This window comes from Scylla paramamosain, chromosome 1 (genome assembly GCF_035594125.1).
Source record: "Scylla paramamosain isolate STU-SP2022 chromosome 1, ASM3559412v1, whole genome shotgun sequence".
In the NCBI taxonomy this organism is placed as follows: Eukaryota; Metazoa; Arthropoda; class Malacostraca; order Decapoda; family Portunidae; genus Scylla; species Scylla paramamosain.
Window position 1 is genome coordinate 25,658,521 of NC_087151.1, and position 22,500 is coordinate 25,681,020.

Here is a 22,500-nt window from a genome sequence, read left to right on the forward strand (position 1 = left end):
TCTCTCTCTCTCTCTCTCTCTCTCTCTCTCTCTCTCTCTGACACACAAAGAAAATGTCGGAAGGTTGGAAAAAAAAGGGAAAAATATGCACATATATATGGGATCATCCTGTATATGTTGAGTTAGCTGACACACACTCTCACAGGACTTGCTAACAACCTCTACAGTGTATCGGATAGCGCCTTATGATAGACTCTCTTCTGATGTCAAACCTTTTTACTTCTCTCATCCTTCGCTATGCTACACGTCTTACCCTAGATTAGATAGCGTGGTTAACAGACTAGACACACTCCCTTCTGATGTGAAACCTTTCCTTCCTCTACGCTCCTTCGCTGTGCTAGTCGTCTGTCTCTAGATTAGATAGTGTGGCTAACAGACTAGACACACTCCCTTCTAATACGAAAAGTTTTCTCTCCTCTTCGCCTCTTAATCTAAATCAGTAAAGCGGGTAATGTGCGATGCTGCTTGTTCTTCCTTTGTTTTTTTCTTGTGTTGGTTTATACATTACCGCAGTCCTGTTTTTGTATTTCTTTTAACGGGGTGTAGATACATAAAAGAATAGGAATGATATGTGTTTAAAAAATTTCTTTTTCTTGGTTATCATTATCATACTTTGTTGCAGTTTTGTGTGCGTATATACTCATGAAAACCAAATGCATTAAACATTAAGAATGAATAATTAGATATGTGCTGAAAAAAATGCATGTTCTTCCCTTTTTCCCATTATAATTCACGAAAATCTTGTGTACATACTTCAGCGTGACCTAAAATGCAGACAAACACACACACACACACACAAAGAAAAAAGAAAAAAATAATACAATAAAATAAAATAATTAGAAACGTGATGAGAATATTCCACACAAAACCTTCCCTTCTTTCCCTTAATATAATTTGCGACAAAGCACGAGAGGCAATAAAACGTAAAAAAAAATACATAAATAAATGAATAAACAGATAAAATAAATAAACAAGGACAAATAATCAGGAAATGTATAAAAAATATTCCGACAAACCATTTCTCATAAACCACCGGAGCGACAAGAGCTGCCAATTAATTATTACACGCAAATTTAACCAGAAATGGCAACTGCAAAATGTATACGTTTATATATACATTATTTCCTACATGACTGTCCAAGCCAAATATTCGGGAATTTATGACACATTTAACCGTGACCGAAAATTAAACAGATTTGGGGTTTTGTGTGTGTGTGTGTGTGTGTGTGTGTGTGTGTGTGTGTGTGTGTGTGTGTGTGTGTGTGTGTGTGTGTGTGTGTGTGTGAGAGAGAGAGAGAGAGAGAGAGAGAGAGAGAGAGAGAGAGAGAGAGAGAGAGAGAGAGAGAGAGAGAGAGAGAGAGAGAGAGAGAGACACGAACACACCACCCACCCACCCACACCCACCCATACCCACACACACACACACACACACACACACACACACACACACACACACACACACACACACACACACACACATAGATCACATGTCCTAACAAAGTAGCCATCTGTAATAATAGGTGAACACTGATTATTTGTTCCAGTTCCGCATCTCGTCACGTGAGCTGAAAACACCAAAAACAGCAACACCAATAACGCGGATCTGGTGCGTAGTGCGGCTGAGCAAAACACACACACACTTCATATTAATCACCTGTGTTCACTGTTGTTACTGTACTTACCGCTACTCGTTTTGATTATTATTTTTTGTTGTCGATATTACTACTACTACTACTACTACTACTATTATTAATACCATCAACTTCTTTATTATTACTATTTTTATTCTTTGCTTTCATCACGTTTTTTTTCTCTCTCTCTCTCTCTTTTAAGCATATTCCTACAATTTCTTTTTTTCTTTCCTTACACTAATGGCCAGAGCACTTTTTGTTTCGTCTTCATACCAATTAGAGCGGAGGGAAATTAAACCTGCCAGTCTCTCCCTTAATTTTTTTTCTTAAGTAATGAGAGCGAGATGTCCCTTGTGTGCAGTATCCCTCCCATACATTGTACATGCTGGTGATATTCTTATGGCCTTCACTGCTTTAATCTTCCTGCTGCAGCTCAGAGCAATACTTTTTCTCTAATCATAATTCGCTTTCAAAATTCTCTCTCTCTCTCTCTCTCTCTCTCTCTCTCTCTCTCTCTCTCTCTCTCTCTCTCTCTCTCTCTCTCTCTCTCTCTCTCTCTCTCTCTCTCTCTCTCTCTCTCTCTCTCTCTCTCTCTCATCCGTGATTTCAGCTACTCAGCTGCAAGCAGTGTATTGAGGACGGTAAGAACAGCGAAGTCATGGAGAAGTGTTTTGAGGAGGAGGAGGAGGAGGAGGAGGAGGAGGAGGAGGAGGAGGAGGAGGAGGAGGAAGAGGAGGAGGAGGAGGAGGAGGAGGAGGAGGAGGAGGGAAGAGTGAACGTGGAATTGGACGAGCTGAACTTGTCATCGCTGTAAAACACTTGCACGAAGATGGAGGAGGGGGAGGAGGAGGAGGAAGACAAAGAGTCGTGCCTGGAATACCTGCAATACCGATGAGTGAAAAATTTAAGAAGGGAAGGTGAAGGCGTCTAACCACGTGATTGCCGGCATGGGTGGGTTGTGAGTGTGTAGTACTAGTAGTAGTAGTAGTAGTAGTAGTAGTAGTAGTAGTAGTAGTAGTAGTAGTAGTAGTAGTAGTAGTAGTAGTAGTAGTAGTAGTAATAGCAGTAGTAGTAGCAGTAGTAGTAGTAGTAGTAGTAGTAGTAGTAGTAGTAGTAGTAGTAGTAGTAGTAGTAGTAGTAGTAGTAGTAGTAATATAGTAGACCTATAACGAATGATAATAGTATTAGTCTCATTAATTACCGCTGTAGTCTTAATTACCGCCGGTCTACCCAGATGCATATTAATGACAGTGCTGGAGTGCCGGAGGATTATTAAACAAACCAAACACATTTAACAATTTTACCTGAACCAGCGAAGAGTCGTGCTTTGTTCCATCGTGTCTTAAAATGAGATGCACTTTTGAGGAAAGGAAGAAGGGGAGTCAACAGAAAAAAGAAGGAATAGGGAAAAAACTGAAAGAAGATGGGAAGGAGAGACAAAGAGAAGGTGCAGAGGAACGAGTACATCTATAAACAGGAAGAAACCAATGTACGGTTGCCCTAAGCAGTGATGTTATCAAGATTAGTAAATATTTTGTCAATAAATAAAATAAAAATCAATATAGAAACTAATGAACTACATTAAGAACTCTACAAAAATTATGATGGACTGAGGATGTAAGAAGTAAGGCTTGGTATATTTATAAAGGAAGATTCTGTATAATGACATTACTATTTCGGTCAACTATAATATTTACCACAGCGGTTTATAATGTGGGAGGGACCATTAGGACACACCACATATGCTCCCTACGCTTTCCTCAGGTAGCAACTCACAACAAGAGTCACAAAACATTAACTTGTTTACTGAGGATTTAAATACAGTGGAGGCTCCTTCCCTGCATCAACACAACCCGGAAGTTGGAGCCGGAGCAAGACCTAAAAGAATATTGATATTCATGAACACTCTGAACCGTAATGTTTCCGGTCGTGAAAATTAGAGTAAAATATGATTAATGAAATTGCATCGTTTATTGCTTTGAAATATTTGTCGACCAGAAATTTCGAAAGAGTGTAAACCCGGACAACTGTCTACTGCAGACTCGTATTGAAAAGAGGCCTCCTAAAACATGTGTGCATATTTTCAAACAATTAATGTTAGCGAAGTTAACAAAAACATTTTAATTTTTCACTCATACATTGTCTCTTAGACTTCAGATTCCTTCGAAACTTTTGTAATTTTCATGAAACATATTGTTGAAATAAATGTAGTGTATTTCTTACATTTCCTTTTCACCTTTTCACTACATCTTCTATTTTATGGCAACATGTGACAAGAACAACTGTAAATTTCAGGTCTTTGCTTATTTATTTATTCATTTTCTTAATTACGTACGCAACCTATTTTTTTCAAAGTTCTCAGGCCAATTCCAGAGTGCAAGTGATAACTGCTCGCAATCTTTCTCTGACATGACTTTCCCTGTTTCGTGTAAAATTACATTTCGCGATGTTGAGTGACACTGGCTAGTTTTTCTTTATATTTCCTTCTTAATTGACGTAACTTTGAACATCAGTCTGAATACTCAGTCACCAACACTGTCCAAACAGACGAATTTCTTTTCTCTCGTATCATCAGTATGGCTTGTTTTGACAGAAGACCGTTCCTTTGAAAACAACAGTAAACACTCATGCATGGCTCGCTCATTTGTTTGTGAATGGAATGATACTGAAAACTTTAAAGCTTCTACTTGTTAGTATTTATCATTGACTTGCATGTATTTTTTTTTATAAATTAGATTAGATACATTATTCCTTATAATGAGAAAACAATAGAAGTGTTTTGGCGCATTAAATATATTTGTAACTAAAATATTAAAGGGAAAAAGAACGAGAGGAGGTGAAGAAGAGGAAAGAGATGAAGGATCAGAAGAAGGGGGAAGAGAAGAATAAGGACAATGACGACGACGGCAAGGAATAAGACAGGTACACCAAATCACGCATAAACACAGAAGAGGACAAAGATGAATGCAGCGGCGACAAGAACAAAGACGGGAACACGCAAGGCAAGACAAAGAAAGAGACCAAGGAGAATGCACCGCCGATCACAGGAATGAAAAGTGTGTGTGTGTGTGTGTGTGTGTGTGTGTGTGTGTGTGTGTGTGTGTGTGTGTGTGTGTGTGTGTGTGTGTGTGTGTGTGTGTGTGTGTGTGTGTGTGTGTGTGTGTGTGTGTGTGTGTGTGTGTGTGTGTGTGCTTTTTTTTTTTTATGTAAGAAGGACACTGGCCAAGGGCAACAAAAATCAATAAAAAAAATGCCCACTGAAATGCCAGTCCCTTAAAAGGGTCAAGGCAGTGGTCAAAAATTGGTGGATAAGTGTCTTGAAACCTCCCTCTTGAAGGAATTCAAGTCATAGGAAGGTGGAAATACAGAAGCAGGCAGGGAGTTCCAGAGTTTACCAGAGAAAGGGATGAATGATTGAGAATACTGGTTAACTCTTGCATTAGAGAGGTGGACAGAATAGGGGTGAGAGAAAGAAGAAAGTCTTGTGCAGCGAGGCCGCGGAAGGAGGGGAGGCATGCAGTTAGCAAGATCAGAAGAGCAGTTGGCATGAAAATAGCGGTAGAAGACAGCTAGATATGCAACATTGCGGCGGTGAGAGAGAGGCTGAAGACAGTCAGTTAGAGGAGAGGAGTTAATGAGACGAAAAGCTTTTGATTCCACCCTGTCTAGAAGAGCAGTATGAGTGGAACCCCCCCAGACATGTGAAGCATACTCCATACATGGACGGAATAAGGCCCTTGTACAGAGTTAGCAGCTGGGGGGATGAGAAAAACTGGCGGAGACGTCTCAGAACACCTAACTTCATAGAAGCTGTTTTAGCTAGAGATGAAATGTGAAGTTTCCAGTTCAGATTATAAGTAAAGGACAGACTGAGGATGTTCAGTGTAGAAGAGGGGGACAGTTGAGTGTCATTGAAGAAGAGGGGATAGTTGTCTGGAAGGTTGTGTCGAGTTGATAGATGGAGGAATTGAGTTTTTGAGGCATTGAACAATACCAAGTTTGCTCTGCACCAATCAGAAATTTTAGAAAGATCAGAAGTCAGGCGTTCTGTGGCTTCCCTGCGTGCTATGTTTACCTCCTGAAGGGTTGGACGTCTATGAAAAGACGTGGAGAAGTGCAGGGTGGTATCATCAGCGTAGGAGTAGATAGGACAAGAAGTTTGGTTTAGAGGATCATTAATGAATAATAAGAAGAGAGTTGGTGACAGGACAGAGCCCTCAGGAACACCATTGTTAATACATTTAGGAGAAGAACAGTAACCGTCATACCACAGCAGCAATAGAACGGTCAGAAAGGAAACTTGAGATGAAGTTACAGAGAGAAGGATAGAAACCGTAGGAGGGTAGTTTGGAAATCAAAGCTTTGTGCCAGACTCTATCAAAAGCTTTTGATATGTCCAAGGCAACAGCAAAAGTTTCACCAAAATCTCTAAAAGAGGATGACCAAGACTCAGTAAGGAAAGCCAGAAGATCACCAGTAGAGCGGCCTTGACGGAACCCATACTGGCGATCAGATAGAAGGTTGTGAAGTGATAGATGTTTAAGAATTCTTCCTGTTGAGGATAGAGCTCAAAAACTTTAGATAGGCAGGAAATTAAAGCTAATAGGACGGTAGTTTGAGGGATTAGAACGGTCACCCTTTTTAGGAACAGGTTGAATGTAGGCAAACTTCCAGCAAGAAGGAAAGGTAGATGTTGACAGACAGAGCAGAAAGAGTTTGACTAGGCAAGGTGCAAGCACGGAGGCACAATTTCGGAGAACAATAGGAGGGACCCCATCAGGTCCATAAGCCCTCCGAGGGTTTAGGCCAGCGAGGGCATGGAAAACATCATTGCGAAAAATTTTAATACGTGGCATAAAGTAGTCAGAGGGTGGAGGAGAGGGAGGAACAAGCCCAGAATCGTCCAACGTAGTGTTTTTTGCAAAGGTTTGAGCAAAGATTTCAGCTTTAGAAATAGATGTGATAGCAGTGGTGCCATCTGGTTGAAGTAGAGGAGGGAAAGAAGAAGAAGCAAAGTTATTGGAGATATTTTTGGCTAGATGCCAGAAATCACGATGGGAGTTAGATCTTGAAAGGTTTTGACATTTTCTGTTAATGAAGGAGTTTTTGGCTAGTTGGAGAACAGACTTGGCATGGTTCCGGGCAGAAATATAAAGTGCATGAGATTCTGGTGATGGAAGGCTTAAGTACCTTTTGTGGGCCACCTCTCTATCATGTATAGCAGGAGAACAAGCTGTGGTTAAACCAAGGTTTAGAAGGTTTAGGATGAGAAAAAGAGTGAGGAATGTACGCCTCCATGCCAGACACTATCACCTCTGTTATGCGCTCAGCACACAAAGACGGGTCTCTGACACGGAAGCAGTAGTCATTCCAAGGAAAATCAGCAAAATACCTCCTCAGGTCCCCCCAACTGGCAGAGGCAAAACGCCAGAGGCACCTTCGCTTAGGGGGATCCTGAGGAAGGATTGGAGTGATAGGACAAGATAAAGATATGAGATTGTGATCGGAGGAGCCCAACGGAGAAGAAAGGGTGACAGCATAAGCAGAAGGATTAGAGGTCAGGAAAAGGTCAAGAATGTTGGGCGTATCTCCAAGACGGTCAGGAATGCGAGTAGGGTGTTGCACCAATTGCTCTAGGTCATGGAGGATAGCAAAGTTGTAGGCTAGTTCATCAGGATGGTCAGTGAAGGGAGAGGAAAGCCAGAGCTGGTGGTGAACATTGAAATCTCCAAGAATGGAGATCTCTGCAAAAGGGAAGAGGGTCAGAATGTGCTCCACTTTAGAAGTTAAGTAGTCAAAGAATTTCTTATAGTCAGAGGAGTTAGGAGAGAGGTATACAGCACAGATAAATTTAGTATGAGAGTGACTCTGTAGTCGTAGCCAGATGGTGGAAAACTCGGAAGATTCAAGAGAGTGGGCACGAGAGCAGGTTAAGTCATTGCGCACATAAACGCAGCAATTCAGCTTTGGATCGAAAATGAGGATAGAGAAAGTAGGAGGGAACAGAAAAGGGGCTACTGTCAGTTGCCTCAGACACCTGAGTTTCAGTGAGGAAAAGAAGATGAGGTTTAGAAGAGGAGAGGTGGTGTTCTACAGATTGAAAATTAGATGTGTGTGTGTGTTTACCGTTCCATTTATATAATTTTGTTGCTTTCTGGCAAAATATAAGTATCTAGTCTATTAATTCCTTTGATGCAGAAACCTACGTACAGTTTTAACCAAAGCAAAGGAACTAGGAAATTAAAATCGAACTAAGATTATAACGGAGGACGACGAGTCACAACTTCTTCGTTCCATCGCCCCCTTGTGAACTGTCGGATGAATTACTGCTTACTTAGGAAGTCATGGAGAAGGCGAACTATGGAAATCTGGGCGTCAGGAGAGTATAATTGTGTCATCCAAGTATCCCAGCGTAAAGGCTTTGCAGTAATGCTATAGGACAGCTGCCATGTAAACATACTTATTTTATATTTCTGCTGAAGACACTGCACAAGTTAACTACCCTCTAATAACTCTATATGACTTAATAGACTTTTAAAATTTCTCTTAATTATCACCCTAACGTTTTCTCCCCACAACAGACTAAATAACAGAACATTTTTTTTTGCAAAAATGAACTGAACGCACATGTATAAAGGGATTATCGTTTTTGTCCGAATGAGTTTGAAACACACGTATCGAGGACAAAGTGATGAATGCCGGAATGAAGAGCAGTTTTGAGTATACAGCACAAATTGTTAAGCGCATTGTTCTTTCATCAGCATTGTTTTCAAAGCCCACAGAGATGATTAACTAGGTTCATAATAGTGTTTTTTTTTCCTTTGCTGGTACATAATGACGTTCCCGTGGATGAGTTTTTCCACAGATGGTATGTAATCTTTGTCAAACCTTCATTAGAGAACACCAATGACTTCTATTAAAACCTATTAGAAGTATCGGAGATCAGACGCCAAAAGGTGCTGGAATATGCTTGATTATTTCTCACTCGCTGCGAGAACATCTTCACCTGCTCTTTACTCCACTCTGCTGCTGAATGTCAGGATGCTTTCTTTCTCTTTATTCCTAACCTAATCTAACCAAAGAATAAGCAGCAAAACCAAGGCACTCCTACCGTCATCACCGTCCCCAAAACACCACCACCACCACCATTTTAGCCTTCCCGGTATTTTCATCAGCGTTATAACTGATACAACTACACCACGACCGCTACTACCACCATCACACTGCACGAGTATTACCACTACTACCTCAACACCACCACACCCACAACCAGCACAGTCCTGCCACCAGCATCCGTGACCTTGTTCTTCCTCATTACCACCACCACCACCACCACCACCACCACCACCACCACGCATACACGTCAAATTATTCACCTTCTTTATGGAACAACTTGTCCTCCTTGTCCTCCGCCGCCACCATCACCTCCTTCTTCTTCCTCTCTTCCTCCCTCTTCTTTGTGGATTTTTACCCTAAATCACGCAAGGTAAAGCCAGTCTAGTGCCGTGGAACATTAAACATGACAACATATTTTCGTGTTTAATGTCCATGTTCATGTACTCGTGTTTCCATCGGACCACATTGTTCTCTCTCCCTCCAACACTCTCAACTTGTTAGGCAAGACGGATGGAGGAAGGCAGGGAGGAAGAGAGGGAAGGAGAAAGACACCCTGTTCCTTGTCTTTCTAAAATATTTTGTTGCGTTCTCTCTCTCTCTCTCTCTCTCTCTCTCTCTCTCTCTCTCTCTCTCTCTCTCTCTCTCTCTCTCTCTCCTTTACAATTCAAGAGAGAGAGAGAGAGAGAGAGAGAGAGAGAGAGAGAGAGAGAGAGAGAGAGAGAGAGAGAGAGAGAGAGAGAGAGAGAGAGAGAGAGAGAGAGAGAGAGAGAGAGAGAGAGAGAGTTCTTTTTGAATAGTACATAGATTATTAAAAAGTGGCAACGTTAATAATAATACTATCCGTTGTCGTAGCAAAACGCAAAGACACTCTCGTCACGGCGCACCAACCACATGTCGCTATATTGACGTTGTTGTTCATTATTTAACACACCACAGAAGTAAACAGTGAGATACTTCTCGTCTCTTTCCTCTAAATTTCCATGCAGTTCATTAAAATTGCATGAAATTTCCTCTTTTGCTTCGAACACTAAATGGAAGGAGCGGCGAAGGGTTGGTGGCTAGGGAGCTGTTCTTCATGCTATACTATTTTTCTCACTGCTCGTTAGATAGGACAGTGCTCACCAAAAACCACAAGTCTGTTTGTTCTCCCTTTCAGTTCCTTTGTGTACTCCTCCTCCCCTTCCCTCTCTTTCACTTCAGTCTCTTTCCCTTTCCTTCTCAAACACTTCTTTCACCATGTCTCTTCCTCTTCGCTTACTTGGGTCTCTCTCTCTCTCTCTCTCTCTCTCTCTCTCTCTCTCTCTCTCTCTCTCTCTCTCTCTCTCTCTCTCTCTCTCTCTCTCTCTCGCTCGCGTAAGTTTAATTCTTCTTATCTTTTTTCTTTTTCTTCTTCTGCGCCTCTTTATGATTACCTTTATTGTTGTTGTTGTTGATGATGTTGATGGTGATGGTTGTGGGATGGTGTTGTTGGTAGTGTTTTTATCGGTGATGATCTTGTAGTAGTTGCAGTAGCAGCAGTATACAGGAAGGTAAGAGTACAAGGGTAGCTGCAAGAAGCCAGAGAGCATACAAGTGGCGGTCCGTGAATGAAACACATCTATGTACCTTTTTAGCTTTTCGTAATTCCTTTCCATTTTGAATTACTGATTACTGAGTCGAATCCGGTCATTCATCGCTCTATCTGAGAAACAATCTCTATCTCTTTCTCTCTCGATCTTTCTCTCTCTCACTCTGAAATACAACTTGATCACGCTCTTTATCACAAACTCTTGCTTCTACTCCTATCCCGATAACAAACCCTAAAGCATTGTTTATATATCCGTCCTTACGTCCCTCATGCTTGCTTGGTACACTGACAGCCTGCGATTGATCATTAAGGACGTTACAATAAATCATCAAGACTAATCCAAAATCTCTCTCTCTCTCTCTCTCTCTCTCTCTCTCTCTCTCTCTCTCTCTCTCTCTCTCTCTCTCTCTCTCTCTCTTATTATGTCACAAGAACCCTCAGGCGCCTCCAGACCTGAGCAGGCTTGCCGCTCTTTAGAGGAATGGGAGGAGGAGGAGGAGGAGGAGGAGGAGGAGGAGGAGGAGGAGGAGGAGGAGGAGGAGGAGGAGGAGGAGGCAAAAGAAGAGGAGGAATAACAGAAGGACAAACGAAAGCTGGAGGTATAGGTAACGAAAGGAGGGAGAAAATATATAAGGGAAGAAGAGAAGAAGAGGAGGAGAGGATAGGGGCATTTAAGGTGCTGGCTAGTGTTCTATATACCTGCTACACTGCTTCTGCCTTCCCCCTGTCCCGTCCCTTCCACCCTTGAGCTCCTGCGTCCTTTATGCGTCCCTGGCATAACGTGCGCCCCTCAAGGCAACGCTTCTCAATGATTTTGTCGGGGGAGAGAGAGAGAGAGAGAGAGAGAGAGAGAGAGAGAGAGAGAGAGAGAGAGAGAGAGAGAGAGAGAGAGAGAGAGAGAGAGAGAGAGAGAACGAGGAAAAAACAGGGGTCCTCCACAAAGAAACAAGGTATTTTTTTTCCTCTCATCCTTCGCATTGTTACTCCACAGCTCCTCCTTAAAGCTTCTTCTGTTTCTTTGATTCCCTGTTCCTCTTAAAAAGTAAAAAAGGAAAAAACTTGGCCCTCCTTTCTCTCTCTCTCTCTCTCTCTCTCTCTCTCTCTCTCTCTCTCTCTCTCTCTCTCTCTCTCTCTCTCTCTGGGCCTTCTGTTCTTACCTATTTTCGTGCATCACCAAAGACTTGAAATCAATAGTAAATGATTAGAAGAATATACACACAGTTGATTTATATAGAAATAGTGAAGACCGCACTTAGCACTCATTGAATTATATCTGGAAGCATCTTATCTATCTATGAATTAAAAATGAGATTATTAATAGAAAATAGAAAATAATGCCAAGACTGTTAATCATCAAGCAGGATTTAAACACTTGTGGTAATTGATGTTATTATTGGAAAACGTTACGATTCATTCTTTTCATGCATACATATATATAAAGGTCACGTCATATGCCTAACCTCCTCGCCCCTGTGTGTGTGTGTGTGTGTGTGTGTGTGTGTGTGTGTGTGTGTGTGTGTGTGTGTGTGTGTGTGTGTGTGTGTGTGTGTGTGTGTGTGTGTGTGTGTGTGTGTGTGTGTGTGTGTGTGTGTGTGTGTGTGTGTGTGTGTGTGTGCTATACATAGTAACGGAACTGTTGACACTGAATCCCTAGCGTACAGTTGAGTAAAGGCGCCGTGCAACACACACACACACATTTTCACCCTCTCGCACCGTTTCTCTCACTCTTCCAAGCCACACCGTCCCATTCACTGCCTTCCATCCCCCTTGTCACTATCACCCTATTTGCCTTCTTAAAATCCCTACAATCCTTTGCCCCTTCCCTCACAGACGCCTTCCCCCCGTCTCGCCCTCTCTCTCTCTCTCAGATGCCCTACACAAGCCCTCTCAGCACAGTTCCTCTTACACATTCTAACATCGCCTCTCGCTCAGCCTCACTTGTTCCCTCGCAGCTCCCACCTCAAGATGAAAAAGATCCATAAACTCTTGGCTACTCACATATACTACCGGCGCCCTTTTTGTAAGCTGCACATGCGCTTATACTAACAGAGAGAGAGAGAGAGAGAGAGAGAGAGAGAGAGAGAGAGAGAGAGAGAGAGAGAGAGAGAGAGAGAGAGAGAGAGAGAGAGAGAGAGAGAGAGAGAGAGAGAGAGAGAGAGAGAGAGAGAGAGAGAGAGAGAGAGAGAGAGAGAGAGAGAGCTTTTCATTTATAAATGCTCGCCCTTCTTTTGAAAACACCTGAGTCTTTGACATTACACGTATCCCTTTAAAAAACACAACTGTCTTTTGCTCGTCTCTCGCTTCGTGCTTCGAGAGAGAGAGAGAGAGAGAGAGAGAGAGAGAGAGAGAGAGAGAGAGAGAGAGAGAGAGAGAGAGAGAGAGAGAGAGAGAGAGAGAGAGAGAGAGAGAGAGAGAGAGAGAGAGAGAGAGAGAGAGAGAGAGAGAGAGAGAGCATAATATTGTATAAAACCATTAAAAAAAAGAAAAAAAGACGGGAGAAAGCAAGAGACAGCAAGTAAGAGGAGAGAAGAAGGAAGAGGAGGAAGCGAGTACAGAAGAGAGGAGGGAGGGGAGGGGAGAGGAGCAGAAGCATCTTCTATAAAGGTCTACAGATGGCCATTACGTAAATCCCTCATTTTCTATATATTTACCTTCCATCACACCTGCCACCTGCTTCCCCTCCCCCCTCACCCCTTCCTCCCATCATCCTGCTGCCAGGGAAGGGAGGCGAGTACTTGTTATGGGAAGAGAGGAAGTGAATGATACGACGGGAATGAAGGGGAAGGGGAAGGGGAGTGGGGAGATGGGTGATGGAAAACTGGGTTATGCTATTGAGGCGTTGCTATAGTGGCCAAAATTCTTCTGAAGTCTGAGGGAGAAGAGACCAAAAAGACATTCTGGGCAGGGCTGGTAGTGGTGGTGGTGGTTCCCTCTCTTCCCATCCCTTTCAGAATCCCCTCAGGTGTGTTTGTCCCTCCTATCACCCTTAACGTGCTTATTGTTAACAGAGAGAGAGAGAGAGAGAGAGAGAGAGAGAGAGAGAGAGAGAGAGAGAGAGAGAGAGAGAGAGAGAGAGAGAGAGAGAGAGAGAGAGAGAGAGAGAGAGAGAGAGAGAGAGAGAGAGAGAGAGAACATTAGCGCCCCTAGTTCCATTAGGGCTAATCCTAGATCTCCAGCAATTAGTGACGGTTCTGCTGCTGAGCGCCTGCCTGTCTCTACGCGGAAAGGAGACAGAGTGCCTGTGAGTGGAGGTGAGGGACGCGGCGGGTCAGTGCTGCAGGTCAGTGCGAGGTGGTCATGAGCTCCGGGAACCTTTACCTTCCCTTTAATTTCCAGCGCATCTGGTATAATATCATTATAAATCATAACCTGTGTTCGAGCACAAGTGTTTAGGTAAAGCATCTATATATTTCAGAGATTGTGGAAATAAGTCTACAAGAGTAGTCGGGAAAAAAAGCTTATCTTCACCAATTCTCCAAGGTGTGGATAATGTGATAACTGTGATGACCATGAGTATGCAATGCTACGTACATACACTGTTTTAATGTAGCTGATGGCAAAGTTCGTCTACATCTAGATAGCAGACAGAAGATTTATAATACATCATATATAATTCGTGATATGTGATCTGACCTACGCCATCCATCTAAATCATTGAGCTCTCATTTTTATATACGGCTGGGACTCCCAAAGAGCTTTTCAGTGATGCCTAAATGAGTGCTCTGCGATCCTAATTGCTGCATGATGGCAGAATTTGCATTTGCTCTCTAAATATTCCTATCGGAAAATTTCAATCGGGATAAAAAAAAAAAAATTGACAAAACTAGGTCTTGATTCCAACGCGCCTGCCAAATTTCATACGATCCGAAATTACACACACACACACACACACACACACACACACACACACACACACACACACACACACACACACACACACACACTACTTCTCAGTAATATATTAGATGTAATGTATATGAGTCTCGATATTACTTGAAAGTCATAAAAACGTGACCACAAACTCTCTCTCTCTCTCTCTCTCTCTCTCTCTCTCTCTCTCTCTCTCTCTCTGCCTTGTGCCCTCAGAAATATACAATAAATGAACCAAGCTGGGCTGCCTATAGGTATGTGAACGTGACTGAAGCAAAGAAGTGCAAGAAATGGGTGAGGTAAATGAAATGATGTGCACGAAAGTTACCGGGCTGTTATTGCTCTGCCAGACGAGACTAAAAGGCTGAGGCGCGAGGGAAGGGTTGGAAAGCTTAAAGGGGGAAAATCAAGCTGAAAAGAATACGTGCAAGAGAGAGAGATGTAGCCATTTCCACGAAAGGTGAGCTGCGAGGAGAGGTGAAAAGGGGTAAAAAAAACATGTAAAAGAAGTAAACGTGAGATTAATGTGGAAAGGCGGATGAGAGTAAGTGCCTGTGAAGCTGAGGGTGAAAGAAATAATAATGAAAGGGTCTAGATAGGAAATAAAAAAAATCTGCATTGCTCAGGAAGCGTTTGGAAGCATCAGGGAGGAGAGGAAAGTGGTGGCAGTGAGAAATGTGAATGGATGCCAGATGAAGAGTCTCTGCCAGGGTTGTGTAACTGGTTCGTGTGGATGAGGCAAGAGAGATGCAATAAATGTTTCAAAAGTTAGACTTGTTAACGCTTACAAATCAATAAAAGGAAAAAGTGAAGATAAGAAAATGAAAGAGAGGAATAAAAAAAAAAAATATTATAACAAATAAATGGAAAAAAAAACAAAAAAACACGATACTCATACTAGATGTAATGAAAGAAGCAGCTTCGTTATGAGTACTGATGGAGATTAAGGAAAGAAAATACGCAGCAAAATGAAATGGTAACCAAACTAAGACATGTACTAATAAATATATGTATGTAAGAAATATAAAGGGAGTGAACTGGGTAAGAAAAAAAAAGTTAAAAGATATAAAACAAAATTAGTAGGTGTTTTAATGACACCGCATTTAGTACTTTATAATTTAAATTTGTATGAGAAAAGGAGATAAAAGGTAACGACGTCATAACAGAATAATGTTCCGATTAAGGAAGGCAAAGATAGAAGAGATAAAAAAAACACCTACTTGAAGAAAAAGGAAAAAGAATGAAGGAACAGCATGAAAGGATGATGGCAAGAATAGAGAGGAGATCAGTAAGGAAAAAGAAACAGAATAAGCGACTAGAAGAGAAACAAAAAGTACGGCGTGATTGAGGAAGCAAAGAAATAAGAGATAGAGGGAAGGATGTCAATAATAATAATAACAGGCGGCTCGATATAGTGCAAATTGAAGGGTACTTGAGAGAAACAGTGGAAGTACGAGGTAATTCAGGAAGAAACGAAGTAATAAGTAGAGGGAAGGGTATCAATAATCACAAGTGGCGCCAGATACATAAATAAATAAATAAATAAATAAAATAAAATAAAATAAATAAATAAATAAATAAATAAATAAATAAATAAATAATAAAAAAATACTTGAGAGTTATATAGTAGAAAAATACGGGATATATATTCTGAAGAACTATTGTAAGAATGGAGACAGTGAGAGAGGCAGTAATGGATTAATTAAGTGGAGAGAGAGAGAGAGAGAGAGAGAGAGAGAGAGAGAGAGAGAGAGAGAGAGAGAGAGAGAGAGAGAGAGAGAGAGAGAGAGAGAGAGAGAGAGAGAGAGAGAGAGAGAGAGAGAGAGAGTCAAGAGTGTGAGAGGTAAGGATCATAAAGGAGATGATACAAAGAAAAAAAAAAACCTTCTTGAGAACCTTTAGGAGTAAAAAGTCACCTGTGCTAGACGGGATTATGGCACTTGAGGAAGGAGGGAAGGTGGCGTCCATTTAGTGAAGTGGAAAGTATGTTATGTAATGTGCGGCGAGGACTGGGCTGGCTGACTGGCTGACTGGCTGGCTGACTGGTTGGGTGACTGACTGACTGACTGACTGACTGGCTGGCTGGCTGGCTAACTGGCTGGCTGACTGACTGGTTGGGTGACTGACTGACTGACTGACTGACTGACTGGCTGGCTGGCTGGCTGGCTGGCTGGCTAACTGGCTGGCTGACTGACTGGCTGGATGCTTAGAGACTGATGGGAAAGAAATCATGTATTGTGAGGCTGTGTGAAGGTGAATGAATACAGCGATTGTGTTTAGGATGGAGAAACAAGTCATTTTATACTTATGAAAATAATAGCAACAACAACAACAACAACAACAACAACAACAACAACACAAAGTAAATAAGACAAACTATAATAATAATATATGAACGAGTCTCCTTAAAGTAAGGGAAACTGATAAGGGGGAGAGAGAGAGAGAGAGAGAGAGAGAGAGAGAGAGAGAGAGAGAGAGAGAGAGAGAGAGAGAGAGAGAGAGAGAGAGAGAGAGAGAGAGAGGGTTTTGTCTGAACGAGCAAAAATAAAATGTTGACAGTTATGCTGGCGTCACGTTTTCTGTATGGTTGCCAGCCTCCAAATGCAAGGCCAAAAATAATGGAGGTGTCGGGAGCAAAATGCACATGAACAATTAGTGAGTTGCTGCGACAGAGTGACAACAACGTGGTAGAGACATATGTGGAAAGTGCAGCACACACACACGAAAAAATAAATAAATAAATAAATAAAAAAAATAAATAAAATAAAATAAATAAAAAATAAAATAAATAGATAAACAGATAAAATAAATAAATAAATAAATAAATAAATGAATAAATAAATAAATAGATAAATAAAAAAACTTATCTAAAACTAAAATAAAAATAATAATAAATAAATAAGCAAATAAATAACATGAGGTATTGAGGTATTCATTACTCAAGGGCAGGAAGTGAAAGACAAAAGAGGAGGATACTGATGGGGAAGGGAGAGAAAAGAATTAATGGAAATCTACATATTAACTTCTACGGGTTTAGCGCATCTGATTTCAATTAGCTTTACTATTATCTTGATTTTTAATGGAATAGACCGTGCCATCCACTTCCTTAAGACTAATGAGAGAGAGAGAGAGAGAGAGAGAGAGAGAGAGAGAGAGAGAGAGAGAGAGAGAGAGAGAGAGAGAGAGAGAGAGAGAGAGAGAGAGAGAGAGAGAGAGAGAGAGAGAGAGAGAGAGAGAGAGAGAGAGAGAGAGAGAGAGAGAGAGGAAACACTGTTCCTCATCTACGCCACTCAACTAAACTTTGCCAGTAAGCCAATTACCAGACGTCACAAAACACACACACACACACACACACACACACACACACACACACACACACTTGTCAGTCAGTCTGTCCGAACTTTCACCAGAACAGATACAGTCACCATCAAACAGTCTCTCTCTCTCTCTCTCTCTCTCTCTCTCTCTCTCTCTCTCTCTCTCTCTCTGAGGTGAGTGGCACAACACGCCCTCACAGTAACTAGGGTGACAGTGCGGGCGTGTCTGTCGCTCCAACGTCCGTCACGTCACAGCTACTCTTTGCTCACTCATCGCCAACTTGTGACAATCACCGGTCTTTCTCAATTGTGGCCGCCGTCATGTTTTGGGGCTAGCGGGGTTTCCTAGTGTCGTTGCTGGTGAGGAGGAGGAGGAGGAGGAGGAGGAGGAGGAGGAGGAGGAGGAGGAGGAGGAGGAGGAGGAGGAGGAGGAGGAGGAGGAGGAGGAGGAGCACCAGTCAGAGAGATGAGACCAGAAAGTTGCGGAAGAAACTTAAGGAAGATTAGGCTGGTGGCGTGACTCATGGGGGGGCTGCGGCAGGCCTTTGTCTCTCACTGACTTGGTCTATCATGAAACATTATATACCAAAATGTGAGAGAGAGAGAGAGAGAGAGAGAGAGAGAGAGAGAGAGAGAGAGAGAGAGAGAGAGAGAGAGAGAGAGAGAGAGAGAGAGAGAGAGAGAGAGAGAGAGAGAGAGAGAGAGAGAGAGAGAGAGAGAGAGAGAGAGAGAGAGAATGCATTTTTCTACCTGTTAGTTTTTAGTTCATGTGAAGTTTGTTACATTATCTTCATCTGTTACGTGCCGTTCAAGTCCCTCACGGTCTTTCTTCTTTCTTTCATCTCCTAATGTTCTTTCTCTTACGACGCTGATGAAGTTATCTGTCCCTCCCTCTGTTTCTCTTGTTTCTCTCTGCTTCATTCACCAGCTGTAATCACGCTGTGGATATTTAAATTTCTTTCCTATTAGCAAATTACATTTTTCTTTCCAGTTCACAATTTTGACTCTGCGATTAAGTGTTTCAATTACCTCGCCTAGCCACTGATCCTTTCACTTCAACTCCTTTCAGTAAGATGTATCATTTGTAATTAAGGTTTACCATGGGATAAAATTTTTCCTTCCTCATAATGGATTACTTATATTTTTATTTATTTATTTTTTTTTAAGAAACTATATACACATGACAATTGCAAGTGTTCTATGAAAATGTAATTCATCTATTTTAAAACTGCCTGATTTAGTTTTGCTGAATTCTTTTATTCTATTTCCTATGCAAATAAAAACAAGGACAAAATCCTCCAAAAATAGCAAAAAACATCAACCAAATGAAACTCGCTACACAGAGAGAGAGAGAGAGAGAGAGAGAGAGAGAGAGAGAGAGAGAGAGAGAGAGAGAGAGAGAGAGAGAGAGAGAGAGAGAGAGAGAGAGAGAGAGAGAGAGAGAGAGAGACGTTACGCAGTCGTTTTAGTTTTTAAGGCAAACCTGTATTCCTTTCGCGTGAATGGAAGAATGGAAAACAGAGAAAGGAATGCTGTTCGAGACTTACCAGTAAAGAGGATAAGAGTATGAAAATATCGGTTTCCTTTTGCATTAGAGCGCTGGAAACATCAAAGATAAATGAGACGAGAATCGTTTACAAAGAAGCAGCAAAGCCAGTGGTATGAGTGCAGTGTATTAGGGATTTCACAATGGTGGACAAAGAAATTGTGGAAAGCAATAGTTGAAAAAGGCAGTAAATTTAATAAAAATGGTGAAGCAAATAGCCCCGAGAGGTAAGACGCGTTCCTCGACAGGCGGACAGAGAACTTGTGTACAGATGCAGCATTTCATTGGACAGGAAACTAGGCAGACAATTCCTTATTTCTCTTTCGAAATAACTAAATATTCAGGTATTTAGATTTCATTTCAGCATCTTAAGATCAGAAATGGCCAGTGTATGTAAGAGTTAATTAAGTAATAATGAAGAGAATAGTTGTACCAACATGTAATTAGCTAACAAGCGAATAAAAATGTATTTGAGAACATCTTGGACAACGTAGATCATCAGGTTCTCCTTCTCCCACTCATAGTTAACAAAATACACTAAATCAAGCTTTCCGTAAAATTAAATACGAATATACTAGACTTCCAGCAGCACACGTTGGAGGAGCCATTTCTTACTTCACCATATACTCATATACCATTATATACACTACCTACTCTGATTATCGACTAACAATTTACACAACCTACTTGAATATTATGAAGGCAGGGTAGCAACAGTTAAACAGATAAGAAAGTCGCTGTAATAAAGGTCACGTTACTTTAATTTACGTGTCGGCATCTACCACGCACTTCCGTAGGCGCTGGGAACGCTGCGAGAAGAGGGAAGGTCAAGCTTTTACCACGAAGGAATGTAATAAAGTTGTTATTTCCATCTCTTTCCTTTTCATATCCAGAAATGTCAACATATCTGCGAGTCAACAACAACACGAATATCGCCGCGCGGCTAGGATATCACAGACACGGTTGAGGCAGGTCGGGAGGCTCTCAGCGGGACTCCTGTGAGGAAAAGATGCTCTGCGGGGCGCACCACTTAACTGCCGTGAAATAATAAGACCCTTCTATTGACACACTCACTTTACTCGTTTGTTACATGAATATTACGCATAATTATTAACATGTAAGTGGATGAGACGTTGAATTGCAGGGACTGATGAGTTACACGAAAGAGTTGTATTAGATAACGGAACACCACAACCAAACTGAGAACCAGGATGTACGTAAATTCAAAACGTGCTTGATGACATTTTGTATTTTCTCCCCATACATAAAGTTGCAAATAATGCATATCACACACACACACACACACACACACACACACACACACACACACACACACACAAACATTTCACCCTAACATGATCTAAGCTTTCACAGGGAGGAGCACAGCGCAACAAGAAGGCCAAAGCAAGAGGGGAGACATCCATTTTTTTCTATCTTTTTATGTAGGAAGGACACTGGCCAAGGGCAACAAAAATCCAATAAAAAAATATGCCCACTGAAATGCCAGTCCCATAAAAGGGTCAAAACAGTGGTCAAAAATTGATGAATAAGTGTCTTGAAAGCTCCCTCTTGAAGGAATTCAAGTCATAAGAAGGTGGAAATACAGAAGCAGGCAGGGAATTCCAGAGTTTACCAGAGGAAGGGATGAATGATTGAGAATATCTGGTTAACTCTTGCGTTAGAGAGGTGGACAGAATAGGGGTGAGAGAAAGAAGAAAGTCTTGTGCAGCAAGGCCGCGGAAGGAGTGGAGGCATGCAGTTAGCAAGATCAGAAGAGCAGGTTAGCATGAAAATAGCGGTAGAAGACAGCTAGATATACAACATTGCGGCGGTGAGAGAGAGGCTGAAGACAGTCAGTTAGAGGAGAGGAGTTGATGAGACGAAAAGCTTTTGATTCCACCCTGTCTAGAAGAGCAGTATGTCTGGAAGGTTGTGTCGAGTTGATAGATGGAGGAATTGAGTTTTTGAGGGCATTGAACAATACCAAGTTTGCTCTGCCCCAATCACAAATTTTAGAAAGATCAGAAGTCAAGCGTTCTGTGGCTTCTCTGCGTGATATGTTTACCTCCTGAAGGGTTGGACGTCTATGAAAAGACGTCGAAAAGTGTAGGGTGGTATCATCAGCGTAGGAGTGGATAGGACAAGAAGTTTGGTTTAGAAGATCATTAATGAATAATAAGAAGAGAGTGGGTGACAGGACAGAACCCTGAGGAACACCACTGTTAATAGATTTAGGAGAAGAACAGTGACCGTCTACGACAGCAGCAATAGAACAGTCAGAAAGGAAACTTGAGATGAAGTTACAGGATAGAAACCGTAGGAGGGTAGTTTGGAAATCAAAGCTTTGTGCCAGACTCTATCAAAAGCTTTTGATGTGTCCAAGGCAACAGCAAAAGTTTCACCAAAATCTCTAAAAGAGGATGACCAAGACTCAGTAAGGAAAGCCAGAAGATCACCAGTAGAGCGGCCTTGACGGAACCCATACTGGCGATCAGATAGAAGGTTGTGAAGTGATAGATGTTTAAGAATCTTCCTGTTGAGGATAGATTCAAAAACTTTAGATAGCAGGAAATTAAAGCAATAGGACGGTAATTTGAGGGATTAGAACGGTCACCCTTTTTAGGAACAGGTTGAATGTAGGCAAACTTCTAGCAAGAAGGAAAGGTAGATGTTGACAGACAGAGCTGAAAGAGTTTGACTAGGCAAGGTGCAAGCACGGAGGCACAGTTTCGGAGAACAATAGGAGGGACCCTATCAGGTCCATAGGCCTTCCGAGGGTTTAGGCCAGCGAGGGCAAGGAAAAACATCATTGCGAAGAATTTTAATACGAGGCATGAAGTAGTCAGAGGAGCAGTTAGCATGAAATTAGCGGCAGAAGATAGCAAGAGATGCAACATTGCGGTGGCGAGAGAGAGAGACACATCTTAAAACATCGAAGCCAAAGTGTTGATAGGGAGGTGTGGAGAGAGGAGGAGATTTGACCAATCTGAGGGCGTTAAGGCAGAAAGAAACATAAGGGAAGGGACGAAGAAACATACAAGAGAGGAAAATATGGTGCAAGGTGGAAAGTGAAGGGTGGAGGGAAGGGATTAGAAGGGAGGAGAGAAATGAGGGCAGGTGGAGCAAATATGGAGGCACGGAGGAAAGAAGGGATGGTGGAGAATGTCAACGAACAGAGTCAGATGTTATCAAACAGAGCATTGCGAAGGTAAATAATAAAGATGGCGGTCAGGTGTGCGAGAGAGAGAGAGAGAGAGAGAGAGAGAGAGAGAGAGAGATAGAGAGAGAGAGAGAGAGAGAGAGAGAGAGAGAGAGAGAGAGAGAGAGAGAGAGAGAGAGAGAGAGAGAGAGAGAGAGAGAGAGAGAGTGAGAGGAGAGAGAGAGAGAGAGGAGAGAGAGAGAGAGAGAGAGAGGAGAGAGAGAGAGAGAGAATCAACACACTACATAAAGGGA